This window comes from Acomys minous, assembly GCF_964271855.1.
Source record: "Acomys minous genome assembly, chromosome: 1".
Lineage (NCBI taxonomy): Eukaryota > Metazoa > Chordata > Mammalia > Rodentia > Muridae > Acomys > Acomys minous.
This window is the reverse complement of record NC_140483.1, coordinates 185,345,481-185,371,664: the sequence shown is the minus strand read 5'-3', so window position 1 is coordinate 185,371,664 and position 26,184 is coordinate 185,345,481. Positions and strand designations below refer to the sequence as shown.

General features: G+C 41.4%; 1 long non-coding RNA gene across 2 annotated transcripts; it reads right to left on the bottom strand.

Moving 5' to 3' along the window:
- Positions 1-234: 234 nt before the first annotated feature.
- Positions 235-25,190, bottom strand: LOC311594016. 2 transcript variants are annotated; one of them, XR_014777904.1, is made up of 3 exons: positions 25,079-25,190; positions 18,258-19,062; positions 235-487 (listed from the first exon to the last, which is right to left on the bottom strand). It is a non-coding gene; the product is annotated as an uncharacterized lncRNA (long non-coding RNA). The 2 variants fall into 2 exon arrangements; XR_014777905.1 differs by lacking the exon at positions 235-487 and adding an exon at positions 2,146-2,246.
- Positions 25,191-26,184: the final 994 nt, after the last annotated feature.

Genomic DNA, 26,184 nt, shown 5'->3' with positions numbered 1-26,184 from the left:
CTCAGACTCTCCGAGCCTCAGTTTCCTCATTTGTAAAACAATGGCTAAAAATTTCTACTGCAGAGGACCATGCTACCATGTGCAAATGGCAATCAGAAGCATTAGAAATCCATATATAATAATGTCTGGACTCAGCGCTGGTGACTGAACACAAACCATTTTGCCTGTTAGCAAGGCTGGCCTTGAAATTCTGGTGGTCACCCTACCTCTGATTCCTATCAGGAGACCTGCTGTCACACCCTACTTCTGTCTTCAGTCCACTGTGCTTTTAGTGGCCACTCCATTGCAGGCTATGGCAGATGAGCGGATGGAAAGCCTATGTACCAACTCATTTAACAGAACATTTAGGGCCAGACAGATGGCTAAGGAAAGAAGGTGCTTTCTGTCAAGCCCAGTAGCTTAAATTCAATCCCTGGGACACACATGGTTGAAAGAAGGAGCTGACTCCCCCACGTTGGCCTTTGACCTCACATATATACTGTGGCACCTAAGCATGAACAAAATTAAAAGTTAAACATGTAAAAATAAAACAACAACAACAACAAAAAGCCCACCAAAACAATGACAACAAACATGTGTAGCACTCATGAAGGCAAGATGCAAAAATTGAATTTTATGCATTCAGAATTGCTCAACAAGTAGTTCTGAAGCACGCACTGCTTGGAAAGTAACTATGATGAGTTCTGGAGCACTGTAGAAATTACAGCTCAGTAGGGGTGGGGAGTGAAATCTGCTCATGCGCTAAGCAGTATGAGGAAGTATGAATGTGTTACTACAGAAATATGTAAGGAAGGGCTAATTCTGCTTTAGTATTAACAAGGTCATCAATGGCCCCTGAGGGAGGATAGTGCATGAGTTTGGTTTTAAAGCATGAACAGGATTTCCGTAGGTGGAGAAGAGATGATCAAAGCAGGAGAAATAAAACATACTTGCTAAAATGTTAAATCATGGCATATTGTTGCTATCAATTGTGATATTTGTACAACATCTCTGCCAGTAGAATTGACTGTCTGGATTAATCAAATAGTCGGGAAGACAACAAGGGAAACTGCGTCCTGGGACCTAGTTTCTCATGGTGCCTCCAACTGCGATCATGGCTTTGGGATCAGTTACATCATTTTTGGGCTTGTAGTGTGGAGGCTGACATTTGTACTCTTGCTGCATGTGAGGAATCTGCAGACCATCGTCTACGTGATGGATTCTCTGCATCCATCAAACCATATTTCATGTTTGTGATGACCAAATTACATAAGCCTTACCCTTACATTTACAAACTATAATTGATTTGGCTTTCTGAGGCCATACATATGTCAGTGGTACAACTACAAACTGATATATGTTCTTTAAGAATTCAGTGAGGCTGTGATATAAGGCATTGAGTACACATAATCCCACAAACAGGTAAGCACTCACTCAGCACACACCCTCATGGTACAATCTGGACATTTCTGATCTACCAGGCACAAGAGTTTACTCTTCCAGTGTGAGCTGGTCATAGAGCGGCCATGAACTCTTTAGTGGGATGTGGACTGAAGGCATATATATCATTCTGGACCAAGAGAATAAATATACATTGTATCACTGTTGCTTTTGCTCCCTGTCTTCCCCCAAATCCAAACTCTCAATACTAAATGAATTGGTGCTTTGAATTCATACATAGAGGCGAGCTGCGTGCCACAAAAGGAACAGCAGGCGGAGACTCTTACATAAATAAGTAAAAACCTTATTCAGTTAAACCATTGGAATTTGGGAGTTATTTATCATGGCAGCTATCACTGCCCTAACAAATACAGTATGCATCAATCCTATTCTTAGCATTTTACTGAGAACTTTGCAATTACAAATTCCTTAGGATTAAATGCCTTGTTTCTTCAGGGAACATCAAAATTAATTCATTTGGATCCGTTTATGATGGTGTTTTTCATGGAGATCAATGAAATAAATATGTCAAACACATGAGGCTAATTCATGACTGTGGTAGTATTTTCTACATTCATTCAAAATTCATTGAACAAATATTTATTGAGTGTCTCCACTAGGAGAGAAGGATTAGGGAAGCTATATTTTAGAAATAGATAGAAATAGCATATTGAGTAATTGGAAAGTAGTTCTTGATGGAAGCTGTAGATCATAGGTTTATTATAACTGCCTTCAAGAAAAGTTGCTGACTTCTCAAAGCATGTTTGATTATTACATCAAGTCCTTGCATGTTGGCTACTCAATTCCATATGTCCAAACTCCTAAGCCTGTGAAACCAAACAGGAAAAAATTTTCAGCACTACTTAGGGTGTGGATATTGAGAAAACAGAGGCATGCCCCCGTGGTGGGATTTGGTAAAAGAGCTATAGTGTGGGAGCTTTTAAAAGCTGTGTTTATTTTTACTCTTTTAATCCAACCAATTCACGAGCATGGGAGATCTTTTCATCTTCTGATATCTTCTTCAATTTCTTTCTTCAGATACGTGAAGCTTTTTTTATACAGGTCTTTAACTTGCTTGGTTAGAGTTACACCAAGACACTTTATGTTTTTTTGTGGGTATTGTGAAGGGTGTTGTTTTCCTATTTTTTTTTCTCAGCCTGTTTGTCTTTTGTATAAAGGAGGACTACTGATTTTTTTAAAATTGATTCTGTATCCAGTCATTGTTCTGGAGTTATTTATCAGCTGTAGGAGTTCCTTTGCTCCTGGGCATACAAAAAGGACATTTACTGAGATATGTTCATCGCAGCTTTATTTATAACAACCAGAATCTGGAAACAACCTAGTTGTCCATCAACTGAAGAATGGATAAAAAAACTGGTACATTTACATAATGGAATACTACCCAGCTATTAAAAACAAGGAAATCTTGAAATTTTCAGGCAAATGGATGGAACTAGAAACTCCTGAGTGAGGTAACCCAGATCCAGAAATACACACATAGTATATACTCACTTATAAGCACATAGCAGCCAAATAATACAGGATAACTGCAATATAACCACAGACTTAAAGAAACTAAATAAAAAGGAGGATCCTAGGGATAATGCTTAATTTTCATTGAGAAGGACAAATAGAATAGACACCAGAAGCAGTTGAAGAGAAGGAACAGGAAGGAAGCGTATCATAGATGTCCCCTGAAAGACTCCATCCAGCAGGGGATCCAAAAAGATACATAGACACAGCCAAACTTCCAGGTGGAGCACCGGGAGTCTTAATGGAAGAGTTGAGTAGAAGGACCAGGAAGGCTCAGGAGCACCACAAGGAGACCAATGGAGCCAACAAATCTGGGCAGAGGAAGGAGATGCTGCAGAGACTGATGCACCAACCAAGGACCATGCGTGGTGATGACACAGACCCTCTGCTCAGATGTAGTAGATAGGCAGCACAGTCTCATTGTGGATCCCAAAATACAGGGAGTAGGGACCACTTCTGACATGGACTCTGGCCCCTATTTTCCTTCCTGGTGGGGCGGCCTTACCATGCTGCAAAGGAAGAGGATACAGGCAGTCCAGATGAGATTTCATAGGCTGAGGTCAAGTGTGATGGGAGGAGGGCTCCCCTTTCTGAGAACTAAGGAGCAAAAGGGAAGGAGTGTGGGACTGGGAGGCAAACGAAGAGGGGCTACCATCTGGATATTAAGTGAAAAAATGAAAAATGAAAAAAAAATCAAGAAAAAAAAGGCTGTGTTCATATTCTGTCTTCAACCATTCTGTGATTTGTATCTTCCTGTATGGGAGAGGCAGAATCATAGCTTTAATGTGGTACTTGAGTTAGCCACATGTGGTAGAAATCGAACAGGACTAATTAAAGATACCAGATATAGCTGCTGCCCAAGGGAATCCCAGCTAATTCTTCATCCCAGATTTTCTGACAACATCAAAACATACAGATAACTACTACTTTACTGTTTGTCCATATAAAAACAAGGCTCTTTGGCCCATTTTTACTTGAGTCCATCAGTGTTTAGTATGTGTGCATGACACATATGCACTTGAACACATATTCACCACAAATATGTACATGTACACATCACATATGCTCAAATATGTTTTTCTGTTCCCAGGGCATTAGTGATGTCAGGCAGCTCAGTTAGCAAGGGATGAAGGTCCTAGTGTTCTGCTACTTCTCCCTATATTTTAAAGTCTCCTCACAACCTCCTAAAATTCATCATCTTTGCTGACATCTGCTTCATCCCTGTCACTTAGTCTCACAGAAAAAACTCAAAACTAAGTATGTAAACTATTAAAGAAAGGCTCACAGAGTCTGAAGTAGCAATCTTGGTGACTTTATGAATATTCACTAGGTCTCTGTAGACATGTTATGGTTTGGTGGCAGTGGTGGTGATGGCCTCTCTCTCTCTCTCTCTCTCCCTTTCTCTTTGTGTGTGTGTGTGTGTGTGTGTGTGTGTGTGTGTGTGTGTGTGTGTGTGTCCTAACAGTGGGAGTGGAGCTGTCTCAGATTCTTTCACCTGCTCTTGGGGTACATTTCCTCTTACTGGAATGCTTTCCCCAGCCCTGATATGAGAGTTGTACCTAGTCTTACTAGATATTTCCATGCCATGTTTGGTTAATATCTCTTGGGGGGTCCTCTTTTTCTGAAGGGAAATAGAGGAGGGGTGTATCTGGGGGAGAGCAGAGATGCGGGGAGCTGGGAGGAGTGAAGGGAGGGGAAACTGTGGTCTGGATGTATTGTATAAGAGAAGAATAAACAAATAGATGCATTTTTTAAAGCTCAGAACATTAAAAAAGTTGTATTAAGCAATCCCTTATAATGAGGCCAACTCTGTTTCTCTGAAATGACATGATGTTTTCTGGGAACTTAAAAGCTCCAGCGTGAATTCAATGTTCCCCATTTTCTGTAAAAGCACTTGAGCTGATGACATGCTGAGTGACCTCTGACCAGGCTTTGCAAGTGTTTACCCTGCGTGTGCTTTCAGCACTTTGTGTGCATGTGATATGGGAAAATACCAAGGAAGGGCAGGATTGAGCAGACATGCCTGATTGCCCTTGGCTCCCAGTTGGGCAACACAGATGTAAGGCATAAGCAGAATGCAGCCTCAGATTTTGCCTTTTCCTGAGTGCTTCTGTGTGTGAGGCCTAGTTGGAGTCTGACGCTACTTTGGGATGGATTTTAACAAATAAGGTTTTGTTGCGAGACAAAACTTATCTGGGCTGTGCACCCCCCCCCCCCAGATTCCATCCCTAGCCTCACAAAAAACACAACAATCCATAGCGGTTTCCAAAGCCTGCAAGAAAGAACCTGTTCTCTCCTCAGGTTTTATCCTGACAAATAGGACCATCAATAGAATTAATTTCAAAGCAATGAAAAAGTGTACTATCTTACATATACCTAAAGGACTGTACATCCTACATCAGAGATACTTACAAGTCTGTGTTTATTGCTGCTCTCCTCGCAGCAGCAGGGAAATGCATCAACCTAGATATGTATCAGCAAATCTGGAAGGCAGTGGGAAAGACAGTAGGAAATATTGAAAGGGGGCTATTCAGAGTGAAAGAGTCCAGCAGGAGGAAAGGATACGCAGGGAGATGAATGAAGATGGAAGGTTAAAAACCACCATAAAAATACGCATAAATACAATAATTACAGACCTGTCATTTTATGAGGCAGTTAAAAATTAAAATAAATGATTATCAAAGACAATTATGAAGCTAGAGCAATGGCTCAACAGTTAATAACACGTGGTGATCTTGAAGAAGAAGCAGGTTTAGTTCTCAGGGCCCTAATGACTGCTCACAACCATCCCTTGCTCTAGGCCCAAGTGATTCACCATCTCTTCTGCCTCCATAGTTCTATGCATTCAGGCAAAACATTCACATACATAAAATAACATGGCTTGGCTCCTAAGTAAGTACCTACATATTTGATATATCATTAACTCATAGTTTCCTCAATAATGCTCTGATCTAGATACTTGTAATTATTATTATTATTGTTGTTGTTGTTATTGTTGTTGTTGTTCACAGTAAATAAAGAAATACTCATTAAATATGTATTAAATAGTAGAGACAGGGCTTGGCCACAGGAAGCCTAGCTCAAAACAGGCTATAATATTCCTGACACATCTGTGTCCAGTGTCTGTGAAATTATTAGTAGGAAGCTAATTATTAAAGCTACACTGGGTTGATAATAAGTGACCTAGAACAAGCTATCCTGTACACATGAGGCTCCTCAGTATTACATGGTCTAGAAATATGTGTCTTTATAGGGATTTGATGGTGTGTAGATGCTAAGTCTCCAATAGATAGGACCACTTATGATTATCTTCCACTTGTTTGTAAGGTTCTCACGGTAAAATGTTTGCAGTCACTACTGGGTGCTCAGTGCTCAGGCTGTGAATGACAGAGAGAAATCTGAAGCTAAGAATAGTTCTATGTGGCTCTCTTCTGTATGCAAGCCTACTTCTTGAAGAGTGATCTGTGTTTGCTTTTTTAGGATGAGATCAATGCGATTCAGTAAGCTCTGGGTGTAGAAGTCTTCGAGGAAAGAATAGCCTTTTGCTAAAGTAGCTTAGGGTAGCTTCTCTTTCAGGAAGAATTTATATGGTGTATAAAATTCTATGTGGCCAGCTCTCATGGGAAGTGATATACTTATCAAAAAAATCATTCTGGCAGAAACCTGCATGGGTCCTTCTGGGTCACTCTTTAAAGTTCTCTTTCTACAAGTTCTGTGTGTATGGTTCTGTTGAGTACTATAATGGAAAATCAAAAAAAACTTTCTATTCTCTCTCCTTGAGGAATCTGTAACATGCATCAACAAGGACATATGTACATTTACTTTATCATTTTTACATATACACAGTAAATTCTGACTGATTCTCTCTCTCTCTCCCTCTCTCTCTCTCTCTCTCTCTCTCTCTCTCTCTCTCTCTGTGTGTGTGTGTGTGTGTGTGTGTGTGTGTGTGTGTGTGTGTGTATGTGTGTGTGTATGTGACTCTGCCTATCCTTAGAAGATATTAGTTTCCTGGTTTGTTCCCAGTGTTGTTCTCAGGACATGATCATATCATGTGCTCAATCAGTATTTGCTGAATAAAAGAAAGAAATAACGTTGGCATTAAGGGAAAAATCTGTTAAAGTCCTCTGACTTTGGAAAGTTGCTAATCTCATTCTATGAATTATTGGCTTAGAAAACCAGATCAGGTCTTACCATCTGGGCTTGTAAGGAAGATAAGTCCTCAAAGCCATTAAAGATCTTTACATAATTGGTTTAAGAAGAGCCTCTCCTACCAAGAAGAGACTTGATACTCTATGAGCATATACAGGGGGAGGAGGTCCCCCTCAGTCACAGTCATAGGGGAGGGGAGTAAGGGGAAAATGGGAGGGAGGGAGTAATGGGAGAATACAAGGGATGGGATAACCATTGAGATGTAATATGAATAAATTAAAATTAATTAATTAATTAAAAAAAGAAGAGCCTCTCATATTTTTTATACATGCTGGCTATGAATAGTTCTCTATGTAGGCCTTGGCCATTTACTTATCACCAATGTTAACAAAATATATCACAAAGGTCCACATATCTGACCCCCGGTACAGGCAACGCTGGGCACTGCCTCTCGAGCACAGCCACTAGAGTGTCATGAGAGCAGCACCATGACTACTTCCTCACACTTTCAAACACTTAGGCTTGCTGATGCCACTTCCTCTGAGAAACAGTCCTCTGATCTTACACGAAACTTTATTATTTTGACTCTGCTGGTCGGTTGTTTATTTTTATCATATTTCTAATTACAGTTGTTCTTCTTTGAGATGCAGCTCCACTACATCCTAGGTATTATCATCCCACACCCCCCCCCTTGCTACCGAGGTACACCTTCCCCAATAACTGCAGAGCGTCACGGTCCTTCTGTATATATAAATAATAGTGGTTACTTGAGTTGTAAGTTCTCTTAGGAAATATATATATATCCCCTCATCATGGAAGATTCAGCTGAGAAAATGGGCACGAAGGATGTTAGGTCTCCTGTGATCTCACAATAGTGAAATACTATTCACTCCCGCTAGCGCCTGCCATAACCGGTCTCGGGCAACTGAAGCACTGTAGACTTTCTCTTCTATGACCCTGTAGATTAGTGGTTTTGGGTAAAAGTGGGTAACGAGGAAAATGTGTAATTTGATAAGTCAGTAACAAGACGATTGCTCTGTCCATTCACTCACAAAACAAGGGAGTGGTTTGGCTCCTCACTTCCTCTCTGCTCCTCAGGTGCTGCCAGGTATCTTAGTCACTGTGTTATTGCAGTGAAGAGCCACCACAACCAAAGACACTCTTATTTAAAAAAGCGTTCAATTGGTGACTTAGTTGCAGATTCGGGTGTTTAATCCATTATCATCACGTCAGGCAGTGTGGTGGCAGGCAAACAGGTGCTGAACAAATAGCTGAAAGTTACATCATGATTTGTAGGCAGAGAGGAGGAGTCTAGGGTTAGGGTTCTCAGTCTGTGATTGAGTCTGGAATGGGGATCTGAACCCTCAAATCCCACATCCAGTGCCCACTTCCTCCAACAATGCCGCACCTCTTAATGCCTCTAATCCTTTCAAATAACGCCTCTCACAGGTGCTAAGCACTTAAATATAGGACGCTCTGCGGGGCATCAGTCTTATTCAAACCATCACATAACCCATCATGATACTCATAAGTCCCCACCACAGGCTCTCTCCACGTCATAGAACTGGACCACTGTTGTGAAGATGTTCACTGCTTGCAGGTGTTGAGCATCTCAAAGAACAATCTGAACAGAGAGCTTCTCCCTACAGACGCTGCTCACTTCCACTCTCTGCTGACCAAGCAGCCTTTCTCAAGACCATGCCTCTTTCCCAGGGTATGCAGGAGGGTCATTCCCATTTAGGAAAAAAGAGAAGGCTACTCCAAGGTTGTAGCTCCTTGGGGCTTGGGTAAAACCTTTCTGTGTCTTCAACAACCTGACTTTCTCCTTAATATTTCTGTACAAATATGGGTTCTTTAAGGCCATCTTGCACCTACCCTCTGTTTCAGAGCCTGTTCACCGTAAACTGTGACACAGGGGGAGAAAATGGCAGAGAGCTTCATTTCATGAAATTCATGATGTAGATGGTGAAGAAAATAGATAAACAGAGGAGGAGCTTCAGAATGAGATAAACCAGGATTTGCTTCCGACTGTCGCTCTGTGATCTGGGGCAAGTTGCTAAGCCTGTTGGGGCATTCCTTTTACAAGAGAAGCAAATAAGGTTAATTCTGATATCATGGCGTGCTTCCTGGGGTAGCTATAACACACCGAGAGCCTAGTAGAGCAAAGGGCTCTGTCAATCACTAGTAATTTTCAACGGTTGTCATTGTTTGTCCAACTTCTCCTTTGCGTTGATGTGAAGCTGGAAAAGAACAATGCTTTTAATGTGTACACCACTTTTCTAATTACCTACTGGAATGTGATACCAATTAAATGAGTTTTAATTGCGCTCTACTCTAATAACAAGCTGGTCAAGGAACTGAGGTCTAATCAGCAAAAGTGCTTAGTTCTAGCCAGTGCTTGCTGTGACCTGTGGTGCCCTCTGCTTGCTAAGCCCCAGCTTCGATTGTCAGAGCTTATTTTCTTCACCTGCAGCCCTAGCAGCAGGGCTGAGCTATGGCAGATGGAATCCTTGCCATCGAATATGATTACAAAGTACACACGAAGAGAGCAGAGATTTCACTGTAAAGCTCCGGTTGCAGGCTATGTGCATGTTATCAGCTGTACAGGCTAGGGAAATCACCTGACCCTTCTGAGCATTAGTTTACAATGATTTAGGTGGTGTCCTGGCTTCCTTCCTTGTCTCTTCAAGTTCTTACTCATGTCTATTCCTGGAGGGATAAATCAGTATATTTTTTCATCTCGTTAAAACTCTCTAAAGCCTGGTGTACCAGTGTTAACTGCTTCTACTGGTTGAAATGTTCTCAGTAAATCACAGCCTCCTAGCACGGGAGCAGGTAATTTTACTGAGACCAATAATTTCACTGCTCCCCCTTGTGAGTAGAGTTCATATTCATTGATCTAACCCTTCCCTGAACTGAGCCCGGTTTACTTACAGTATTATCTCCAGTGCCCCAAGGTCACAGGCTGACTGCACCACACCAGCAGCTGGTTACAAGTTCAACGTTGTATGTGCCCGTTACTGCTCAGTAGCTTCCTCTGTGGCTTGGCTTTTGTATCTCACCTTTCTGTCAGTCCCCCGCACACTCTATAAAACTTCACAAAAGCAATCCTCTAAAACCACTTTTTTTTTTCCTGCACTACCATTAGGACTTGTTTTAAGGCTTCCAAACATACTCCACATACTCTGAAATCTAAGGCCAGATCTCTACAGTGCAAACATCCGTTTCCTTGCTTGCACGCTTTTAAATGGCAGAGTTGGAGTAGTCTTATGTCTTTGTATCAACAGCACCTGCGCCTTGTATACGGCCAACAAAATTGTGATGAGCAGCCGAGGAGATTTCTTTTGAAATTATGAACTCTGGCACTGAGATATGTAACTTTGAATGAGGTAGGGCACACAGCTACAAGTTAAAACGATTTCTTTGTCTTTGATATAGCAAGACACCAATCAGACTCTCTTTGGATCATTAAGCTGGGGCCATTTCAACCAGGGCTTTTCAGAAGCTGATCCTATTGAATTCTGCTCCCTATTTTTCAGAGGAAGTTAGTATCTCAGGGGTTGGAATGCAGCTGTGGTATTAATGCAGATGCTGACATGTCAAAAAGCCCAAAGGAGTAAAGCTTTTGAGGGTGAGAAGATTACCAAAGCTTTTCATTTCTATGCATTCCGGAGGATCAAAATGCATGCTGTTGTATTCATCTGTAACTGCCTCTGCAAGTGTGCTATATTTTATGGGCAACCTGGTGGCAGGAAATATATTGTCCAGAGGTTTCTATACCTGCTGTTGGATCCACAACTGAAGGGCAAATATATCATGTCTCACCTGCCGACGCTAACTTCTCCTTGCAAAGTTATGTTCCTGCTGAATGGATGGATGTTCCTTGCTGCACAAATTCCTTTAGACTTTTGTAGCCAATAGCTACTGATGCTGCTTGGTTCTTGGCAAAGCATTAACTTAAAGCCATAGAAGATGATGACCCTTAGACCTCCTGATGTGTGGCACAGGACCTATGATCTTTCCAGGGAACACGAATAGCCATGCTTAATCAGGTTGCTATTTTCTCCTGCTCACCGGGAGCTTTTTCCTCACCCCTTGTTACTTTGCACTGCTGTGAAGATGAAGAAGTTAAAGATCTGTCAAGGAGGTATTTATTCTTTGCTGAGTCAGGACCTTGCTCTCTAGCCACCTGCATATTTTTCCCCATCTAAGAGTAGTGATTTCGGGCTTTGGTTAGGTGATGAATTCTGTTACATGAGCCTTATGAGAAAATGCTATTCCTGAATTATAGCTGAAATGCCAACTTGGCTGTTTACTAAGGAAGAGAAACACGTTGGTCCTCAGTCTATTATTTCTCATATTTCTATAGTTGACCTCGGTTTTTTTCTCAAAGTTGAGATCATATGATCTAAAACTAGGTGTTGTCCTCCACATAGTTTCCGTTGAATGCATGTATGTTTCCCCCTCAGTAACAAATGTAACCTGTAATGTTCAAAGTCTATTACTCAGATTTACAGATAAAATGACAACAATGAAAACAACAAAAATACTCTTTGCAAAATGTGAAGTAAATAAAACATTCAGTGTTTTCTAGTTAATGTTCAAATAACTTCTTGGTATTAAGTAGTGATGATATCCAACAAAGTGCATGAACAATCCAAACTGTGGCCCCTTCCAAACATGCTTCATTCACAACCTGTATAGCAGTGATATCCAGAGTCAAAGCAAGGTGGCAGACTATGATATTGTGGTCCTTCACCTGCCACAGATACTGCTTGCCACAGATGTTGCTTACTAAACAAGGAACGGACACTGAGCTGTGGTAAGTGACAGTAAGTTTTCAGGAATATTTAGAAAAGAGTTGCCTATAAGACTTTCTGATACAACCAAGAAGAATGTTGTCGATGGCGAGTAGTTCAGAATTCCAATCTAGAGAGTGATGGTCAAGTCCTTCAGTAAGCCCTGAGCAATCCATTGACTTCAAATATCAGAGCTCGAGGCTCAAAGTCACTACTGAATTAATAGATACAGGGATGACTAAAGTTCAAAGACAGAGCCAAAGCTGTTTCTATCACAAGCCTTGCAATGAATAGGAGCTCGTGAAATGGCTAATTAATTAGTTAATTAATTGAAAGATAGCAGTGGGTGATTCAGGAGTATTCAGTGACGCAGGGATAACTGTAATTTCCTTCAATATTTCAAAGCATTGCTCAAATAACCTCTGCTTTCCCTAATGAATGATTTTGAGAATTTTCCAAATACTTACTGGCCAAATAAAAGTCAGCATCTTTTTCACAATTTGGCCAGAATTGCTGTGTGTAGGGAGAGAGGAAGGTTAATTTTTAAACTGAAGGGTGAAGCTTTGCCTGTAGGAGATTAAGACACTCTGATAGCTCTTGGTTCTTAGTTGTTAGTATAATATATGACTAAGAGGAGTTTATATTTTCCCCGGGGCTCAAGGTCAGCCACATGGCTATTGTCCTGCTTTTCACTCTCTAAAAACGCATTCACATATAAATTGACTAACGTTTGGCTGTTCTTTTTTTTTATTAATTTATTCATATTATATCTAAATTGTTAGCCCATCTCTTGTATCCTCCCATTCCTCCCTCCCTCCCACTTCCCCCCCCCACTCCCTTCCCCTATGTCTGTGACTGAGGGGGACCTCCTCCCCCTGTATATGCTCATAGGGTATTGAGTCTCTTCTTGGTGACCTATTATCCTTCCTCTGAGTGCCACCAGGCCTCCCCATCCAAGGGACGTGGTCCAATATTGGGCACCAGAGTTTGTGTGAAAGTCAGATCTCCTTCTCCCCTTAACAGTGGAGAATGTTCTGTTCATTGGCTAGACTGGGTAGGGGTTCGAAGTTTACTGCCTATATTTTCCTTGGCTGTTGCCATTGTTTGCGGAGGACCCCGGCACCCACACCCTCTGGATCCTTCTATTTCCTCATTCTCCCAGGCTTCTCACACCTAAAGTCTCAATAGGATGCCCTCCCCTCTGACCCACTTTCCTGGTAGGTAAAGTTTTTCATGGGGACATACCCCTTGGACTAGTGTCTCGATATAAGTGAGTATATATCATTTGACTCTTTTTGCTTCTGGGTGAACTCACTCATTATGATCATTTCTAGTTCAATCCATTTGTCCACAAATTTCGGAAATTCCTTGTTTTTAATAGCTGAGTAGTATTCCATAGTGTAAATGTACCACAGTTTCTTTATCTATTCTTCTACTGAGGGACACGTAGGCTGTTTCCATGTTCTGGCTATTATGAATAAGGCAGCTATGAACATGGTTGAGCATATGTCCCTGTTGTGTGGTAGTGCATCTTCTGGGTATATTCGTTTGGCTGTTCTTTTCCCGTACAGTTTTGGTTTGTTTTGGAGACCGGAAAACCACAAAATAAACTTTGGTCTGTCTTTAAGCTATGACATTCATAGCCACAATAAATGGCTATGAGTCTTTTGTATCAATTTTAAGGGTCTGTGGAGACTTCAGTTCTAAAGGATCTGAAAGTGAAATTCACATTGTTTAACATCTGTCACTTGTCTCTTCACTGATATATTGTAACTCCTTCAACAATGAGCCAAAGATCTGCAGGTAAGCAATCCTGTGGGTGCTAAACGTCTACAAAGCCCGTTTTCTAGGTCAGCCTCATTTTCCTTGAAGCTGTATAGGTTTAATTGTTTTTCATATAACTTTTAATTGGTATTTGTTTTATGGTAAGATATGCTCTTGTTTAACCCTTATGAAAAAAATTCCTACTGTCAAATGTTTTAAAATGCATTTTATTAATTCTTTGAGAGTTTTATTCAACGTAATTTGATCATGTTCACCTTCCTCCTTTCCCCAAACTCTTCCCAGATCTACCCTCCCTACCCATCCAAACATTCTGTTATTTCCTGCTTTTTTAAAAATAATACATCAAGTCCAATTTGTATCACACATAGACTCATGATTGTGGGACTATCCACTAGGGTGTGATAAACCTCGGAGGAGTCATACCCTTAAAGAAAATTAAATCTTCCTGTACGATCTATCACCTATCTCCCATCCGTGTACTAACCAGGCCTGACCCTGCTTAGATTCTAAGATCAGATAGGAGACTGATTCCCTCAGAGTGGTATGGCTGTACACTCTATTACCTGTCTATATCACCTCAGTTAAGGATGGAAACCCATTAATCCTTTTCCAGTCCATGCTACAATGTTGGCTGCATTGATCTCCTTTTTTCCTGATATGGAGAGATTCATTAGAGAAGCCCACAGACAGGGAAGGAGAGGAATTAGGGCCTGAGGGGCCCTGGGGTTAGAGGGACAGTGGGAGAGAGAGAAGAGGGAAAGGGGCACCTCTCAGAGAAAGTGCAAGAGATGTAAGAGAGGATAGGCGGGCAGGTTGCCCCATTATATCTGGTGCCTCTGGCTGTGGCAGATGATGACATCAGAGGCAGCAGGGATAGCTCTTCTGCTCTCATGCTGTTGGCACCAGCTCTCCCAACTACCGCAGGTGGTGACGGGAGAGGGCATCACCCCTACACTCATGCCACCTCATGGCAGAAGACTAGCAGGGCCAGCCTTTTTTATGCTTTTACCCTTGGGGCCAGCTCACCTGCACCCCCACCAACAGGGGTCAGCTTTGCTTTGCTGCCCAGGAGAGATTCAGGGTCCTCTCTCCCTAGTGCTGCAGCTCATGAGGGGCAGGGACAGCTCTCCTGCACTCATGACCGCGTAACTGCCATGGGTGGAAAGGGGGCAGGAGGGTGGGAACTTGACCTCTGTGTCTGTGCCACCCCATGGCAGAGGAGTAGCAGTGTCAGCTCTCCTACACTCACGTCCCTCAGGGCCACTCACCCACAATCTTGTCATGAGGACCAGCTCCAGTGTGCTGCCTGGATGAGGTGCAGCAATGTCACCATGTTCTCTAGTGATATTATAAGCCAAGCCACAGACATGACACTGGCCCCTACCACTGCATAGTCATGGACTCAGATGCGTCCCTCATTGGTATCTCAGTTTGGGACTTCAACATGGCCCCGGAGGGTAGGGGTGACCACTCACAGCAGGCTACTCCTCCCCACCATCAAGTTTCTACTTCCATCTCTCTTCATAATATTCAAGCTGCTCCACTTCTCTTCCTCTCCCACTTGTCCACCACATATTGACACACTGTGGTGGCTCTTACTGTTCTGTGGTGGCTGTTTGTGTGGCTGGTGGACCCCTGGATGACATCCTCTAGCAAACAGGTGTCTACGGCCCACTTGTGCCCTGTGCCAGAAGGCAGGTCTGTGGTTTGCATTGTAGTCAGAAGGTTTCTGTCTGTCTTCCTCCTCCCTTGCTGCACTGTATGGTGGTAGCAGGGCTCTGTGTGTGTGTCGCCCACCTGTGACTGTGAAGTCAGGTGGGGGGCAGATCTGTGGGCACCATCCCCTGACTGCAACTGTGGCATGGTGGAATGCAGGTCCCAGTCTGTCTTCCTTGCCCCGCACTGTGCTGCCTGGATTTGATTTGATTTGGTTTTTATGTGTCCTAAGAACAAAATAGCATTTGCCACCAAGCTAGGCACCAAGCTAGGATAAGCAGAGGACTGTTGTCTGCTCTGCCCCTGACTGATATACGAATAACACCACCAAGAAGGTGTCTCTTTGCCCATTGCTAAGGGGGCAGAGCTCTGTTTTTTAATTTAGGAGCTAACTAGCCAAATATGATCATTTGGATTTAGCTTAATATACTTGAAACCTAACACAATTCAAAATTTAGTGTCTTGTTTGTTTGTTTGTTTGTTTGTTTTCGAGACAGGGTTTCTCTGTATAGCCTTGACTGTCCTGGAACTCTGGAACTCTTAATCTAGGCTGGCCTTGAACTCACAGCGATCCACCAGCTTCTGCCTCCCAAGTGCTGGGACTAAAGGCCTGCGCCACCACTCCGGCTAGTGTCTTAATCACTTACTCGCAGTAGTCACGTGGTACATTCTCTACTGCTGTATACAGCTATTCCAAAGGAGAATTAAGTTTAACATACCTTGTGTTGATCTAGGGTGGCTAAGGAAGATAGAGAAAATGCAACAGATTTAACTGTTGTCCATGCGGTCAGCTATGTGGAGATGTATTCATTCCTGTCAGTTCACTAAATTAGAATAAAGTATGTTTGTCCTAAATGACACAAACACTTCTGAAGTCAAGTTCTTTCCTGTGACTTTTTTTGGGGGGTGGATGGAGATCTTCTATTCCCATTTTCAAAATTAGCTTTTTATTTCTCAAGTATTTCCTTAGGAAAGGCAGTACACTGCCTAAAAGGGAGGAAGGAGAGAAAAGAGGGAAACGGATCAGAAGGCACACAAATGTCTGAGAAGCAAACCTTCAGCATTTTGGGTTTAAAAGTTCTCACATTGTAAGAAGTTCTAATGTTTCACTTTAGAAACAGAAAGCGTCTTCTCAGGGTTGATTTCTGCTTTTTCTGGCAAAGTTTAACTTCCTGGTTCAAAGAAAAGACATTTATAAATGAGGCCCACAAGGCTTCTGTGACATCAAATCACTCTTACAGCGCAACATTTTGATGAGTTGAGTGTAAATGAACCAGAAACATGTGGATTAAATTTCCCCCATGGTACTAAGAGGTTAGAAAAATTGAAGGGGAAATGTGCCTGGGAAAATGCACTTGGGGTTTGCTGAGCTCTTGGTACTTAAAACTCAAAACATACTGTTTTGTTGGAAGCAAAATGAAAGCAGAGAAAGTCACCTCAGCTCTGCTGCTTGTGCAAACGTCTAGGGGAACTTGGAATGGTGGTTAGTTTTTCTAGAACAACAATCTGGGATGAGAGACAACTTTTGGTAGCACCTGCCTGGAACAATAATTTGGTATGTAGTGTTGAGAAGAGTTAGAGAGGGAATTCTCCCAGCCTTGCACCAGTGAGCAAAGCCAGACAATAAGAGAGGATGGTGCCAGAACGTCGAGGCTGCTGAAAAAAGGGTCTCTGCCTTCGTACCAGGAGGGTCTCATTTTTTTCCCTTGAGCATCACTTACAAGTCTGTCATTGTCAAGCTTCGTGTCCGAGTGCTACAGAAGCCCTAGGAAAAATGGGGAGGAGAGGAGGAACAGGAGTGAAAGAAGATAAAGTAAGAGGTCATATCACTAACAATTCAAGGCGAGATGATGAATGTTTAAGGGAAGATTATTAGAACTTATTAGAACTGGCATTACAGCATATGATAGCATTTCCATCACTTTAAGGCTAAGGCAGCCCGAGGCAAATCTAGGCTGTGCTACACAACAACAAGAAAAAGAATATTTACACTTGAAAATGAACTTTACATGGGAAATAAGATGAGAATTCATTTCCTAAAGTTTCACTTCAGAAATAGGGAATTGACCTCTGCAGGCACCAGGCACACATGTGACAGACATACATGCATCAGGTAAAACACTTTTTCACATAAAATGAAATGTCATTGGGGCATAGACCAAGTTGCTCAATTGGATGACCTTTTCACATACCTTTTCCAATTTATACAAACAAAGAAGTGGAGAAAATCCATAAGTCAATTTGCCTGATAATTAATAAGTGTCTATCAAGTACATAAACCCCATTAGCAGAGAGACAGCACATTATAGTGGTGGGACAGCGAGGTTTAGCTTAGGTCGATATTATTCACCCAAACCACTCCTAGAGACGGACTAGCAAATAAGAAAACTTAAGTTATTCAGCCCCTCTTTGGCTTATTAATAATCATTGCGGTTATATTTTTTTCTTACAGCCTTGAAATAAACAAAAGCTGAGGGAGAGTTGCCTGCTTCGCTCAATCACTTTGCCTCCAGAGAACTCTCGGCCCAAGTCACTTGCAGGTAAATGTATGTTTCATCAGAGGAAACTGAAACAGTTAAGTCACAGAGGCCCCTATAGGTCATTGCCTCTTTTTAAAGTCTTGAATTAAGACACACCAAGTCAAGATATTGCCCCAAAGATGCACCCCTTTCTTTCCAAAGCAGGAAACTGTCCTGCATGTACTGTCCTACAGGAGACAAGAACTTATTCCCTTGCATGTGTCTGTATTCTTGTCAACTCAGGGTCATGTTCAACAAGGAAATGAAAGGCTATATCGTAACTGGAGGGGTGAACACGCAACACGTTAAGAAGAACATGAAGGGCCTGCTCACTGACCTGTGTGCGAAGGACAGTGGTGACCACAGCTTAAAGTGGGGCCTGCTCACTCCCCTCTCCACACTCCTTCCATGTCACCGCTGCTCAAGGAGCTGAGGAGTCATCTTAATTAATCGGGTTCATCCTTGTTCTTCATAATTGTGTTTTCCAGTACATATCACAGGAAGAATGGCTAAGAGAAAACAATCCTCAGAGCAAGAAAAAGAAAGTGCTTAAAATTACTAAGTTACCAATGAGAGCTGCAAACTCTCTTCCTCCCCAACTGGAAGAGTATTTCTAACACAGGCTAAGCTTAGATAGGAGACATTTTATCTCCAAATACATTAAGCGCCAAGTAAGAGATTGAAGATGGGCATCTTGTTATCCTGGCTGGGGCTTACTCTCCCCTGTGCCCTGTGAATGATGACCAGTTTCATGTTATTCTTTCAGATCAGTTGTAAGTTCATGTGCATTGAGCTTGTGTAAGGAATGTATTGTCAGTGTAGAGACTGGACGAAATTACTTCATGTCTGATGTTAACATTGCATTTAACTGCATTATATTAAGGATCATATATATTAAAGAAGTGAAAGTATATATTAAAGAGGTCCTACGTTTTTCTCCTTTCTGAAATTTTTGTTACATAAATAAAAAAGATGTAATGTTTCCTGGTGACACAGCTCCTTATGAAATGTCTGTGTGAGAAAAAAGGATGTAGGCAGTCGTAGTTAAGAGAAAGTTCTGGAAACAATCTGAGTTTGAGCCAAGGTTCTTGCTGTGCAGATTTGGACAAGTCCCAAGATCTTTCTTCATCTCAGTTTCTCATCTGTAAAATGAGAAAAGTAATTGTAGTATCATATAGAGTTGTTTGAAGAATAAAATGATTTATTATATGCAAGGTCTCAGAACAGTGGCTGGCATATAATTAATACCCAGTGGATGGTAGAGGCTACTCTTTTCTTTTCACGAGTAACTCCACACTCTTACTTGTGTAAGCCCAAAGTACCCGTTTATGGTGCTACCTTACAGCTGACACTTGTCTTTTGACACATGTGAATGGTTTTTAAAAAAGGAAACTATAGACCTTAAACCTTTCTTCTTTGATTTATTGTATTTTCTACATATAAGTATTTTGCCTGCATGCATGTATGTGTTTGGCCTGCAGAGGTCAAAAGAGGATGTTAGGTCTCCTGGAACTGGACTTAGAGATGACAGTGGACCACCACGTGGGAGCTAGGGATCTAACCAAACGCAGATCCTCTCTAAAAGCACAAGGCCTTTTAACTACTCAACCAGCTTTTTAAGGTTTTAAAAGGGACTCTGATGGTCTTTCCGTCACCTCTTCTGCAGTTCTCCTTCAGCCTCACGTGCAGGAACCTTTTGTCAGATGTTTCCACTGACACTGGGCTCCACATCTCTGCGTTTTATCTGGCTGTGGTTTTCTATCGTGGTCTCTGTCTGTTGTAAAGAGAAATTTCACCCCTGATGAGGGGTGAATAGTACACTTCCCTGGGGGTATAAAGACAAATGTTTGTAGATGTTGTTACAGACTATGTCGGCTTAGTAAATCAGAGGATACAGAGTCTCCTTTAGTAGCCATTTCTTCACTAGCAGTGAGTAATTAGCTAGGTCTTCAGTACCAGGGAATTTCTCTCTTGTTGAGTAACTTATATTAAGTCCAGTTAGATAGCTGTTGGTCACCATCAAGGTCTGTGTGCCACTGCTGCACCCTTAGGTGATGGTGCCATGCTGCTTGTTGACATGGTTCATAGACATCACAGTAGGTAAGACTGCTGGCTGGCACTCTCCATGCTCGCTTGCACAGTCTCTTCTGGTACCACGGAACTGAATCCTCACTGTGAGGAATTTCAGAATATATATGTGCATGCATATGCATATATGCATAAAAAACAATCAGTTTAAAAAAAAGAGGCCACGAATTTGAAAGAGAGTTGGGGTGGACTTATGGGAGGGTTTGAAGGGAGGAAATGTCTTATTCAAGGCCCTTGCTGTGCCTACCAAGGACTTAGTAGCCACTAGTACTTACCTGAAACTTCCGGGTTATGTATTGTTTTTGTAGCTTCTGTCTACGTAAGTGCTGTAAGCCCAGTTTGCGGGCTTTATTGCTGTGTCACATGAACTGTGTTTGGTCTTTTTCCTCAGCTGCCTCCCGCACTTTCTCTTCTAGCTACCGTTCTCTAGGGCAGAGGCCTTTCACCTTGGCCATACGAGCTCATCTGACGTCCCCACATCAGGGTAAGGTCTGAGTTGAGTTTACAGGAGCCCTAGACTGAGATCCTCTGGATCTCTGTCTCTGGCTTCCTGCTTCTAGCTTTGCTTCTCTGGTCCAAGACCTCCATTCCTGTATGCTTTTAGCTTATGTTAGAACAAAACGAAGCTGAAGGCATTTGTATGGCTACCAACTGATCCATCACAACACAAATCGGACAACAGTTTCAGCCCCCAAAGTCGTCCTGACTCAGACAGCTTCTTCTTTTTTTTTTTTTTTGAGCTTTTTTTTCCCTTTTTTTTTCTTCTTTATTAATTTATTCTTGCTACATCTCAATGGTTATCCCATCCCTTGTATCCTCCCATTCTTCCCTCCCTCCCATTTTCCCCTTATTCCCCTCCCCTATGACTGTTTCTGAGGGGGAAAGCTAGACCGGCAAGTTGTCTGAAGTCCCCGCCTTCAAGTTCCCTGTCCAGCTCCGCTTCTTTGTTGCTTCTTTTCTTCACAGCAGGCTTCACCAGCTCGGAGCTCTAACCCTAATTTCCTAGACTCTCTCAGACGCTAATGTGGCCGGTGATCTCCTTCCCACTCAAAGCAGAGCCACTGCTCACAAACTGTGCCATCGAGTCAAAGCTCACTGGGAGGCTGGCTCTGAGGACAGGATTTGCCTCTCCTGCTTCACGTTCAAGCATGTTTGTCTCAGACTGTCCTCCCTAACTCCCTTCCTGGGTCAGGCTAATGAGTCAACTATCTACAACATAGGTGGAACTCCATCCATAACATGGGAAGCTACTCGGTACCAGTGACAGACACACTTGTGAATTTTAAAAAGCAGCTTCATGGCACTCTACTTCCCCTCTCTCTCCTGCAGCTCTGAGGCAGACCTCTGGCTGTGGTAATAGCCTCTTCTAGCAGCTACCTGTAGACTTGCCTCCTTAAACTGAGGTCAGGCAATTTGGCTATTTTGGCCCCACCTGACTAGTCCACAGGTGCCATCTTCTTCTGTACTGGTATTCACCTAACTAAAGTCCTTTTTGAAAGAAAAGGGCACCACAAAGATCCACACTTGACCTCTGAGGTGGTGGATCCCACAGGAATTTGTGCTTTGGTGTGAAGTGGGCTCAATTCACCATGGATCTGAGCTCCCCTGAAGTACAAAGAAAGCTTGTAGCTTGTTGCCATCCTGGCTGATGACTTCCTTAAGATGGAAGCAAGATAAAGAAAGCGAATACCACGTGACTCCATTACCACCTCTGTTGATGTACTTACTACACATCGTCATAAACCAAAACGAGGCATCCATCAAGCCTCCTGATCCCACTGTGCTCTCAAACATTACCACACCTCTTTTATTTTAGACTAAGGAGAAAACGTCAGATTTCCAAGGTGTTTGTTTTATAATTATAATGAATTATTTTGTTTTAATTCAGACAGTCTTTACAGAATACATTGCTGGCTTCTAAGGAGAACCTGAAACTCAAAAAAAAAAAAAAAAGAAAAAAAAAAAAAAAGAAAAGAAAAGAAAATTGCCAAAGTGCTGTACAAGCGGTTTCCAATGAGGAAGCGCCACACAGGCTCTGTGGGCTTCCAAGGCCTGCTATTTCTGCCTGGTATATCTATGCCCATTTCTTATGACTGAAATAAAATGCTCTTGCCCCTCTCAATACTCCTTTGTTTCACACATGTCATAAAGAGATGTTTCCTAGAGGTCTTTATGTTAAATTTCCCTTTTATAAGGAAGATTATCAAAAATTCAAACAAACAAACATTTGAAATCTCAATTTATTAAAATATAACTTATATAAATGATTATGTATAAACAGACTGTCTACATGTGATTAATGGTTATGTATTTAGTATGAAATTGGCTTATAAAAAGTATTCATGTAAGGTAGGTTGTTAGTGTTGCCTAACTTCATTTTTTTCATGGCAAAACTAAAGTTTTAAAAATCAAAATAATAAAAAAGAAAAAAATTCAATCAGTTTTACCACATAGGTAGTATAAGTAGATGCCTAATGGCCCGGGCCCTTTCTTTTGGAGTATTGATGTGAATTAAGCAAACTTAAATCTGTGTTGAAACACAAGAAATACATAATCATATAAGTCAGGTCAAATATTATCACCTTTTTTTATTCTAATTCTGATTCTACAACATGATCCCTATTATTTTAGGGTATATATTAAGTAATGATTGCTCTGACTCAAGGATATATTATCTAATTGAGCAACTTTCCTTTTTTAAGATAAGAATAACTTATGTCTGTGCTTTTAAATATGGTTTATATAGAGATGAATATATACATATGTATGCACACATATGTATATATGTGAATATGTTCATATATACATGCATGTATATATATACACAGATTCACACATATTTTAAAGATCTTCAGTGTTTTTTAATTGCTGCAGTTTTTTTTCCTTCAACACAATCAATTGACTTGTTCAAAATCTAACACAGGAGTCCTGTCCTGACTTCTTAGTTAAAAAGCTGCCACCTTCAGACCTTCGCTTGTGCTGGACTAAAATGATCACAGTGGGACTTTTAAATGTCAGTGTTCCTCCTCAGTAAGAAGAGATAGACAGGCCATCCTGTCTAATGTTATATACACAAAAAAAGGAGGGTTAAAGGGGGGAGAGGCCTAACTATGTGGCTATAAAAGGTCGCCATACATACTACATACAGACTTTTTAGTGTTACTGCTTCTGGGTTACCTACACTTCCATCTGTAACCACTTACAAATTCACTGTTGTCCCAATAAACTCATTGAATAAGGGGTAGACATTGCTTAGATACTCTTCCCCCAAGGAGAAAATTCTGAAAAGAGGTAGTAAATTCATTTGTTAATAGCACTATGTCTCATGGATTTAGGAAATTTTACATAGGTTATGAGGATATAAACATGGAAATGTTATTAAAGAAAGATTGTGAATGAAGATTAAGATGAATGGATAATTCCAGGATGAAAAACAAAGCCAGAAAATTTATGCAATGTATGGAGGTCTGAGTTAGTTATTCACGGTATTTAAATGATAACACATATATACTGTTTAAGCTTCTAAGATCAAAGATTAACAGTTATAAGAACTAGTAAAAATGAATGTCTAACCAAAGTTTACTCTAAATGTCTTATTATTAAAGTATTATACAGTAGTTAAAATGACCAGACTGATGTAATTGACCTTCTGGTTGTTTAATAGCCAGACTTTGAGGCTATGCTGATGTGGTCAGAGAAACTAGAAGAAGAATATGATCCCCCACTCTCTGACGTCAGGGAGGTTTCCAGGAGGATGTTGGCCATCTCTAGAGATGTTCTGCAACCGTGGAAAGTCATCGATAGTGTTGTTCATAGAGGCCATGGAGATCCCATTCAATGAATCCTAGTAAGTCTCCGAAGATGAGGGTCAATGCAGAGGAAAGATTTTTCTCAGTGGTTCAAGGAGAAGCTACAGTCAGGCCAAGCAAGGTGTTTGAATTATCCTCACAATAATGGGGCAACAGGTGGAAGAAAGGCTGGAGGAACCAGAGCTTTCTCATAATCCATGTAACCCATCAAAATAGATCCTTAATTGTCCTTGGCAACTAATTTCAGCTACTTACATGGTCATAAACACCCAGCTGGAATGTATAACCAAGTTGAAAGAATCCTAGTCATCAGACATCAAACTATATAAATAATATTAGTCAACTATTTGGTCACTAATGGTTCTCTTTCTGATATGTTATAAAAATATTATATGTAATACTATAATATAGAAATGCATGACATATATACTTTTCATATATTATATTTCACATGAATATATACATACAGGTATTAACATGCCTTTATGCACACTAATCACTCATGTTCCCTGATTAGATGAGGCTACCATATTCTAGCAAATTCTGGAAAATATTCTGGATACCTATGTGATATCCTTGGGATGTTGCCAGACAATCTTATTAAAACGACACAACATATTCCATTTCTCTTTTGATTACCGATTAGGTGTTAAACGACTTTTCTTACAAAGCTCCCAGGTGCTTGATCCTATGCAAGAGTCTAATGTAACAAACAGATGGTTGTAGTTACCTTATCTTCCTACAGAACTCTGGCGAATAGTCCGGCCAGCTGCATGGTTGTGCTTCTCAGTACTAAACAAAACTCATGTTAATCATGACGTTAAAAAAATTCCCTTACTAACTCTGTTTTTTTAATGTTATCCACAAAGTTGAAATAGAAGAGACTCTTGCTCAGCCTTTCAATAGATAGCCAATTCTGACCTTTGCTGGCAGATGAAGCATGTTTAAAGCTCTTCCACCAAAGCAGTGGCATTGTACCTTGTAATTAATAGCAATGAGAAAAAGTATTACATTGCTTAACTCCTAAGACAGAATCTGCCAAGGATCCCTTAAATGTTTTTCTTGTCTTTTCTCCTCCTCTAATAAGGGCAAAATTGCCCCCAACTATTTTCTTTTCTTTCTTTGTTCACTTTACATCTCAATCATAGCCCACTCCCTCCTTTCCTCCCGGTCTTGTCCCTCCCATCCATCCTTCCCTCATCCCCCTATTGCCCCTCCCCTGCTCTTCGGAAAAAGGGAGACCCCCCCCCCACACACACACCTCAGCACTTCGAGTCTCATCAAGACTGTGTGCTTCCTCTTTCACAGTGTCCTGGCAAGGCAGCCACACCAGGGTGAAGTGATTGAAAGGCATGCAACTGAGGCCATGTCAGAGACCCCCCACATTCCTTTTCTGGGGGGCGCACATGGAGGCTAAGCTGCTCATCAGATATATCTGTGTAGAGAGGCTAGGTCAAGTCCATGCCTGGTCCTTGTTTGGTACTTCAGTAGTGACCCTGGTTAGTTGGTTCTGTTCATCTTCTTTCTCTTAACTACTCACATAATCCACCCCAAGGATGTGCGTTGTCATCGTATGGCTGTCTTATATTCGGCACCTGTTCCATCTGCTGAGTTTTGTTATGGACCTTGGGTCAATTCTCCTCTGAGGCACTCTAACTGCTGATTGTCCTACATCATCCCTTTTGCCAGCTCACAATGGGTATAACAGCCTGCACCCCCAAACTTTTAAAGGTTTAGGTGGCCTCTAAAAAGTGACTAATGTGTTGTCCAACTCAACCTTCTTCATTCAGGATTCAGAACAAAACCAGCTGGACTGAAGAATTCTCCGCATCAGGTAACCTCTCTGTCTTATCACACCTCAGAAAACCTGAAAGAATGTTCAGATCAGCTGAACATTTCTCAGGACCAACTCCTTGGCTGAGGTGGCACCCCAGAATTAAAGAGAATACATCATCTCCCCATCCTTTTATCTGTCCCCAGGCTCTCTAAGGAAAAGTTAATGACCTGAAAGCCTCAGGTAAGCTGAGAGACTCCAACTGGTATTTAAAGCTTTGAGGGTACAAGGGGACACATGGGATTTTCCATCAAAAGTCCCCCTTTCTGATCAAAAGAACCCCAAGCCCTTATTTCAGATTTGTAGACACACAATCTACTCCTGTGGATAGACTACTGCCCTTCACTGGTATAAAGTACAGTCTTCTTCTGTTTTATATATACATGGAATTTTATATACGTATATAGTTACATATAGTTTAAATAGGATTATAAAAATATTGGCTTTGGGGCTCAGCTTATCATGTTTTCCCCATTCTTAGCCATAATTTATATAAATGAAAACACTTTAGCACATTTTCTTTATGTTTATTC